Here is a 9328-nt window from a genome sequence, read left to right as displayed (position 1 = left end):
TTCTCCAAGGCAAGATTTATGACACTTCTTGTCATCTCAGCCCTTGTTTTACTCATCCAACTTATAAATGATTGCAGCTCACAGCACATGCAGGCATTAAAAGATACGCCCTGCCGGCACTATATATACTGGCAGAGTGAGGCACAGAGATGTGCTGCTCCGCTGTGTCATGTAAACAAGGCTGCTTCCCAATCTCTAGATTAAAACACGAGCAGGAGGTGGGTAGAAGAATGCGATACCACAGACGTCTCTGGGTGAGACCGATCATCAGAGCAGATCATGCAACAGAGAACACCATTGTTGTCTCTTCCTCCTTCCACAGCAGTGTTTAATATCAACATACAGAGAGAAAAAACCCCAGCTTCTGCCCAGGCAGGAGTCGGTCTGCTCAGGGCACGCATGTAATCATGAGGAGATCAGCTGAAACACGGACTAACATGCAACTCATCATTGCAGAGGCTCCACTCACTGCCTGCTCCAGAGATGAAAAAGCAGTGTTTGAGGGCAAAACTAAAAGGTGATGCACAAATCTTTTCTGCACTTCAGGTTACAGTTAACCCATGCGCCTTCACCTCCCACGAGGGCTCTGATCTGTGCCCTCATTACCCGTGTACCACTCAATTCCCCTCTACTACCTCAGCACAGACCACTCTGCAGCAACCATTTCCACTACCGATACAGAACGGTGCGCTCGGCCAAACTACCAAAGGCAGTCATTAATTTCAGACGGCACCGGGCAAGTGAACAGAAAAGCAGAAAAAACTAATTTTCTGTACACCCTCCGTCTTAATATCATGTCCCCAAAAATTAAAAAGAAATTAAAATCTGCCCGCGGCCTGGGAAACTGACGCTTCACTTTGCATGCGTCAGTTTTCCGAACCCATGGCTGACAGCCGCCGCTTCCGCCAGTAAGGAGGCGCTAGGGACGCGCTAGTCCCTAGCGCCTCCTTATTCGCGCGGGCCCTAATTTAAATAAAGAATCGCGCGCCCAAGAGAGGGGCCTGGGAGCGCCGGCTCTCCCGCAGACTTTATTGAATCGGCCTGAAAGAAAGCAAGAGGCCAACTTAAAAACAGTAGCGTAGCCAGAACTGATTTTTTGGGTGGGCACAAGGTTAACATGGGTGGGCAGTAGGCAAGCAGGTCTGAGACCTACCAGTTGTATTCTTATTGATAAATAATGCCATGTACTGCACCTTAGAATGGCTTTCTAAGTAATTTGCAACAGCCATTATGCGTGAAACATTTTACCTCAATTATTTCAAGCACTTACCAGCATTAAAAATTCCTTATTAATCAGAATTTATTTTATATTTATTGCAGTTTATAAATGCACAAGTATAGAAAACAATCAGATCATGTAATAAAACAAAAATTAATGTATTCTTTCATGAACCGTCTTTGCAGAAACCCAGAAATCTTCATAAATACAATAAAATATAATTAATTAATCATCAGAACAGGTGCAGTGCAGAGCTAGGGCACTTCACATTACAACTAACATGAAAAACAAAATTCAAATTCTGGTGTCATCTCAGCAAAAAATATTCCTCCACTGCTTTTTTGTGAAGTAACACAAACTCTTGCAAAGAAAGAGGCGTCTAGAACCTTTCCATACAGTCACAGCGCTGACTCTCAGGATTCAAATAACAGCAACCTTATGAAAAAGCAGCAATGCAAATACTACACCAGGCCCTAGAACATTAATACACCACCTACGGGAATAAACGAACAAGCTGGACTACTACTACAGAGAAACTACACACTAGCAGAAATACTGCATTTCTGTCACACACACAGGCAAAACAGAGACTGATCTTTACCTAATAAAGAAATAAGAGACCACAAATTAGAAACAGAAACATGCAGATAAAACCAAAGTACAAATCTGCTTCACTTTTTTGAAGGGGTTAATAAACATGTGGATAAAGGTGAACCGGTAGATGTAGTGTACTTGGATTTTCAGAAGGCGTTTGACAAAGTTCCTCATGAGAGGCTTCTAGGAAAAGTAAAAAGTCATGGGATAGGTGGCGATGTCCTTTCGTGGATTGCAAACTGGCTAAAAGACAGGAAACAGAGAGTAGGATTGAATGGGCAATTTTCTCAGTGGAAGGGAGTGGACAGTGGAGTGCCTCAGGGATCTGTATTGGGACCCTTACTGTTCAATATATTTATAAATGATCTGGAAAGAAATACGACGAGTGAGATAATCAAATTTGCAGATGACACAAAATTGTTCAGAGTAGTTAAATCACAAGCAGATTGTGATAAATTGCAGGAAGACCTTGTGAGACTGGAAAATTGGGCATCCAAATGGCAGATGAAATTTAATGTGGATAAGTGCAAGGTGATGGTTATAGGGAAAAATAACCCATGCTATAATTACACAATGTTGGGTTCCATATTAGGTGCTACAACCCAAGAAAGAGATCTAGGTGTCATAGTGGATAACACATTGAAATCGTCGGTGCAGTGTGCTGCGGCAGTCAAAAAAGCAAACAGAATGTTGGGAATTATTAGAAAGGGAATGGTGAATAAAATGGAAAATGCCATAATGCCTCTGTATCGCTCCATGGTGAGACCGCACCTTGAATACTGTGTACAATTCTGGTCGCTGCATCTCAAAAAAGATATAATTGCGATGGAGAAGGTACAGAGAAGGGCGACCAAAATGATACATAGAAACATAGAAGTGACGGCAGAAGAAGACCAACGGCCCATCCAGTCTGCCCAGCAAGCTACGCAGTTTATCCATTTTTTTCCCCCCTTTTTTCTTCCTCCCACCCGTCTCTATTGGCTTCCAGCACCCTCCGGCCCCAATTCCCCTCCACCAATGCAGAGAGCAGCACCATCCTAGTGAACATCCAGCTCAATCAGGGGTAGCAACCGCCGCAACCAGCAGGCCACACCCCTGCCCCTTACCCACCCCTGTTTTGTTTGCTTGTTTGTTTTTTTTTATTTTTTGAGATAGCACCCCTCCATCCTTCCGCTCCGTGAAGGTGGAACACCAACCACTGGCCACTGGCATCCCGCTCCGTGAATGCCTCAGTGGCTACTGCCGCTCCGTGCAGTGTTTGCTGCCTAATCTCTATTTATGCCCACTAGACTTGATGGATCCACAGTGTTTATCCCACGCCCCTTTGAAGTCCTTCACAGTTTTAGACTTCACCACTTCCTCCCGAAGGGCATTCCAGGCATCCACCACCCTTTCCGTGAAGAAATACTTCCTGACATTGGTTCTTAGTCTTCCTCCCCGGAGCCTCAGCTCGTGACCTCTGGTTCTGCTGATTTTTCTCCTACGGAAAAGGTTTGTCGTTGTCTTTGGATCATTAAAGTTTTTCAAGTATCTGAAAGTCTGAATCATATCACCCCTGCTCCTCCTTTCCTCCAGGGTGTACATATTTAGATTCTTCAATCTCTCCTCGTTCGTCATCCGATGAAGATCCTCCACCTTCCTGGTCGCCCTTCTCTGTACCGCTTCCATCTTGTCTTTGTCTCTTTGTAGATACGGTCTCCAGAACTGAGCACAGTACTCCAGGTGAGGCCTCACCAAGGACCTGTACAAGGGGATAATCACTTCCCTTTTCTTACTGGTTATTCCTCTCTCTATGCAGCCCAGCATTCTTCTGGCTTTTGCTATCGCCTTGTCGCATTGTTTCGCAGACTTCATATCATTAGACACTATCACCCCAAGGTCCCTCTCCTGCTCCGTGCACATCAGCCTTCCCCCCCCCCCCCCCCATCAAATACAGTTCATTCGGATTTCCACTCCCCATATGCATGACTTTGCACTTCTTGGCATTGAATCTCAGCTGCCATATCTTCGACCACTCTTCCAGTTTCCTTAAATCCCGTCTCATTCTCTCCACTCCTTCCGGCGTGTCCACTCTGTTGCAGATCTTAGTGTCATTCGCAAAAAGACAAACCTTACCTTCTATCCCGTCCGCAATGTCGCTCACAAAGATATTGAACAGGACCGGTCCCAACACAGATCCTTGTGGTACACCACTTAAAACCGCTCTCTCTTCAGAGAAAGTACCATTTACCATCACACATTGTCTTCTGTCCGTCAACCAATTTGCAATAAAGGTCACCACCTCGGCACTCACTCCTAAGCTTCTCGTTTTATTCACCAGTCTCCTGTGCGGAACTGTATCAAAAGCTTTGCTGAAATCCAAGTAGAAGACATCGAGTGCTCTTCCTTGATCCAATTCCTTGGTTACCCAGTCAAAAAAGTCAATCAGATTTGTCTGACAGGATCTTCCCCTGGTGAATCCATGTTGCCTCTGGTCCATCAATTCTCCGGACTGTAGATATTTCACTATTCTCTCTTTCAGCAGTGACTCCATTACTTTTCCCACCACTGAAGTGAGGCTAACCGGTCTGTAGTTACCAGCCTCCTCTCTGTTCCCACTCTTGTGAAGCGGGACCACCACCGCTCTTCTCCAATCTCTCGGTACCACTCCCGTTTCTAGGGATCTATTGAACAGGTCACACAGCGGACCCGCCAGAACATCTCTGAGCTCCCTCAGTATCCTTGGATGAATCCTATCAGGCCCCATGGCTTTGTCCACTTTCAGATTCTTTAGCTCTTCCCATACATTTTCTACTGTAAAAGGATTATCATCTATTCCACTTCCCTCCAGTTTCTTGTTGTGTAGAGATGGTCCTTCTCCAGGGTCTTCTTTAGTGAACACAGAACTGAAGTATTCGTTTAATATTTCTGCCATTTCTTCGTCTCTCTCCACACATTGATCATTACCACCTTTTAATTTCACAATACCGCTATGGACTTTTCTCTTTTCGCTGATGTATCTGAAAAATGTTTTGTCACCATTTTTTATCTCCTTGGCAATCCTCTCTTCCGCTTGACTTTTTGCCAACTTGATTAATTTCTTTGTCTCCCTCAGTTGAATCAGATATTCTTCTTTGTGTTCCTCCCTTTGGGATCTTTTATATTTCTTGAATGCTGTTCTTTTAGCTTTAATTTTGTCAGCTACCTCCTTTGAGAACCAGATAGGTTTCAATTTTCTTTTGCTTTTCTTTACATTTCTAACATATAGAGTAGTTGCCTTGGTGATTGCTCCTTTTAGATTGGTCCACTGCAGCTCCACATCTCTCTCCTTCTCCCATCCTTTTAGTTCTACCTCCAGGTACTTCCCCATTTCCTCAAAGTCTGTGTTTTTGAACTGTAAAACTCGGGTCTTTGTGGTTCTTTTCCCTATTCTTTTAGTGATATTAAACCATACCGTTTGATGATCACTGGTGCTGAGGTGGGTGCCCACCTGGACATCAGAGACATTATCTCCATTAGTGAGCACTAAGTCGAGTATAGCTCCTTCTCTCGTGGGTTCCAACACCATTTGTTTGAACAAAGATACTTGCATGGCATCCACTATCGCTCTACTATTTTTAGTTTCTGCAGATGGGATTTTCCAGTCTACATCTGGCATATTAAAGTCACCCACGATCACCACTTCTCCCTTCTTACCTATCTTATGGATGTCTTCAACCAGATTTCTGTCCAGCTCTTCCTTTTGGTTTGGAGGCCTGTAAACCACTCCAATATAAATGGATGCTCCGTCATCTTTTTTTAGGTCGACCCACAGTGCTTCTTCCTTGCCCCAACTTCCTTGCAGCTCAGATGCTTGGATGTTGTTTCTGACATAAAGAGCCACACCTCCCCCTTTTCTATCCACTCTGTCCTTCCTTAACAAGTTATAGCCTGGTATTGCTGTATCCCAATCATGAGATTCTGTGAACCATGTCTCTGTGATAGCAACGATGTCCAGTTCTGCCTCTGTCATTAGGGCCTGCAGATCTGGGATTTTATTTCCCAAACTATGAGCATTTGTGGTCATAGCCTTCCAGGTACTCTCTTTAAGGTTATTGCTTTTCCTGGACTCCTTATGAGACTCTATTTGAGATTTGTTATTCACTTCACTCTTTCCTTTTGCAGTTGTGCCACTGTTGACAGAGTTGTCCATCTCAATTAGATTTTTCTTTTGTTTATGGATCTTGAAATTCTGCATGCATTGTGTTTGTTTTCTCTTTTCTGGTAACACTTCAAGGTTTTTCTCAAGAACTTCTTCAGTTTTTAATATAGAGATGGCTTTTTGTTCTTTTTGCATTTGGTACATTGTGTGTCTCCTCATCACAGGTCTAATTCTACCAGAGCCCACTGTAATCCTGGATATTAAAGAATTTCTTAATGACCTGTTTGGAACAGCTCCCCTATGAGGAAAGACTAAAGAGGTTAGGACTTTTCAGCTTGGAGAAGAGACGGCTGAGGGGGGATATGATAGAAGTGTTTAAAATCATGAAAGGTCTAGAACGGGTAGATGTGAATCGGTTATTTACTCTTTCGGATAATAGAAGGACTAGAGGGCACTCCATGAATTTAGCATGGGGCACATTTAAAACTAATCGGAGAAAGTTCTATTTTACTCAACGCACAATTAAACTCTGGAATTTGTTGCCAGAGGATGTGATTAGTGCAGTTAGTATAGCTGTGTTTAAAAAAGGTTTGGATAAGTTCTTGGAAGAGAAGTCCATTAACTGCTATTAATCAAGTTTACTTAGGGAATAGCCACTGCTATTAATTGCATCAGTAGCATGGGATGTTCTTAGTGTTTGGGTAATTGCCAGGTTCTTGTGGCCTGGTTTGGCCTCTGTTGGAAACAGGATGCTGGGCTTGATGGACCCTTGGTCTGACCCAGTATGGCAATTTCTTATGTTCTTATGTACGGTGGATTACTTAAGAAAGAGCAAAATTCAAAAATATAAGAAATGCACATTCCTAAAGATGACATATTTAAATTGCTAACATCTCAAAATATATATATATTTTTTTTTTTTACCTTTGTTGTCTGATCTTTGTATTTTTTTTTTAATCAGTTGGTCCTGGTCTCTTTTTCCCATTTTTTCCAAAGGACATACTATACAAGAATTACGTTGGTTTGTCATAGATCACATACGTTCAGACATAAGAGAAGGGAATTGGGAGAGAACATTATATCATCGAGAACAGGAATGGATTTACAAATTATGCTCAGAAGAACCTAAAGGTCTTAATGGTAAAATTGAGTGGACTAGTCTAATTCGTTGATTAATCCATTCATTGCAAGATGAAAGAAAAACACAATTAGTTGGATGAGTTGACGTAAGCACGTTGGATGTTCAAACGTTATTATTCATTGGACACATCTGAAAATGGAGGGTAGCTTAAAAAAGCCGTAGCCATGTTTGTTGGCAGAATTACGCCCGATACTTCCGAAAGCGGAGAGATACGTGTGAGTACAGACCATTAAAATGATTGTATTTTGAGGCTGAGATGTTAAACTAATTCTGTTGCTCTGTTCTTTACATTAGTTTACAGAATCCGCCCTGAGGCAGCGTTTAGCGAAACGTTAACGTTGGCGGTGGAGCACGGCACTGACTTGTTAAGCTAAGAAAACCAGAATGACGCTACAAGTTTCAGATAAGTGCCTTTTGCTGCATTAAATCGGCAGATACAACAGGCATTCAAGAGAGGCTTGCATTGCTTTGGCTAGACATCAGCAATAAGCTTTGAGAATTTGTAACATGCCTCCTTGATACTTTGTAGTCGTTTTTTGCTGTTTTCAATTCAAATGTGTAGCAAGCTGATCACTAAAAAAATGAAACCACATCAAAGCAAGATTACAAACGGCTCTCCTGCAACATCGGGCAAGTTTCAGTCAGTCAGATTCTGAAACCACTACACAGCTGTGCACGCTATAAGATTTTGGGCTTACAAATTGGGATATAAGTTACCAATATGAACAGATGTTTTTGCATCAAGTGAAATATTCTTGTTATCATTGGTAAAGAGATATAGAAGGGATTATTTACATCATCCCCATTATAAAAACATAATTCCAATAAAGAAAATTGATTTTACAGCAGTTTTGAGAATTTAAAAATGTAAAGATTGATTTCACAGTAGTTTTGAGAATTTACAACAATTTGCAACATTGGCATTTTATTTTAAAGTAGAATAAGAGACTTACAAAAATGGGCCGGTGATTCAACTTACTGGTTTAACAATTTTAGGTCCAGACCTAAGATACCAGTTCTGAGGCCTTGTCTCTTTATTATAAAAAAAACACACAAAATAATTTAATTAAAAATAGTAAAATAAAAAATTGAGATTAATTTAAGAATTTGAGATTTTGAATAAAGATTAAACATTTTTAACAGGGACTTATATTGGTGACCCATGATCCTGTAACAGTTAGTATATATAGGTGTTTTGAATTGGATTCTAACTGATCCCCTTTCTATTTTGATTATATTCTTATGCACACACAGACGCGCATCCATTCTCACCCCCCCCCCCCCCACACACACACACACACATTCAAGCTTCCACTCTCACTCCCATACACACCCAGGCTCCCATTCTCACCCACACATACACATTCAAGCCTGTGCACAGTTTATGCTTTCTCCCCCCCAGAGCAGGAAGATCAGCTGGCCTCTCCTGCTGCCACTGGCCTCCTGCTATCTTCGGGCCATTCGGCCGAGCCATCTTCCTGCTGGGGGGAGAGCAGAAGCTGTGCGCGGCGCTTCTGCTCCCCCCCTCCCCCAAACAGATCGGTCGGCCGTACGGCTGCAGGACCGCTTCCCCATGTGTGCCGTGATGGCACGCCAGGCCTGGGTCCTCCTCTTCACTGTCGCGGGGATGGGATCCCGCGACAGCCTTGCAGTTCCGGTGCCAGTTGGGTGGGCCTGGGTCTAAATTGGGTGGGCAGCTGCCCACCCAGGCCCACCCGTGGCTACGCCACTGCTTAAAAAAACAAAAAAAAAAAAAAAAAAAAAAACCACAAAACACAACCCCACACATTTGCCTCTGCTAGTTTACTAAATAAAAGTGAAATAAATTTGCTACCTGGAAAAACGGTGCTCAGGGAACATCACTCTCCAAACGGTTTCACCACGGACAATGCATGTCCTCATCTGCTGCTCAACAGAGAAGATGGGTTGTTGTGTCCTGCCGGGCTCTGTCCATCACCGGCCTTCTGATCTCCTCATTGTTAACCCGGCAGAGGTAGGTGCTCCAGTTCCCACCCATGGTGACCTAGATACCTGAGAAAGGAGGGAATGATTACCATGTTTTGTTCTGTCAGTGCACGAGTAGCTTGCTCAAACCCTACTGAACTCCCCCCCCCCCAATTCCCCAGCACTGACTGTACAGCTGCTCCTGGCGAAAATGCTGGACTATTCATTTTTTTTTTTTTTAAATAGAACAGCCCTGAGAGAATAAGGAAGCAGGAGGGGGGGGGGGGGGGAGAGGAGTAGTAGCTACGGG

At 43.1% G+C, this 9328-nt stretch overlaps 1 non-coding gene across 1 annotated transcript; it reads right to left on the bottom strand.

Annotated features, from left to right (window-relative positions):
- Positions 1–381: 381 nt before the first annotated feature.
- LOC115098395 lies at positions 382–459 on the bottom strand. The gene has a single exon (XR_003858492.1). It is a non-coding gene; the product is annotated as a small nucleolar RNA SNORD126 (small nucleolar RNA).
- Positions 460–9328: the final 8869 nt, after the last annotated feature.

The sequence above is a fragment of the Rhinatrema bivittatum genome, chromosome 8, assembly GCF_901001135.1.
Source record: "Rhinatrema bivittatum chromosome 8, aRhiBiv1.1, whole genome shotgun sequence".
Taxonomy (NCBI): domain Eukaryota; kingdom Metazoa; phylum Chordata; class Amphibia; order Gymnophiona; family Rhinatrematidae; genus Rhinatrema; species Rhinatrema bivittatum.
The sequence above is the reverse complement of the archived record's forward strand: the minus strand, read 5'-3'. Positions and strand labels throughout refer to the sequence as shown.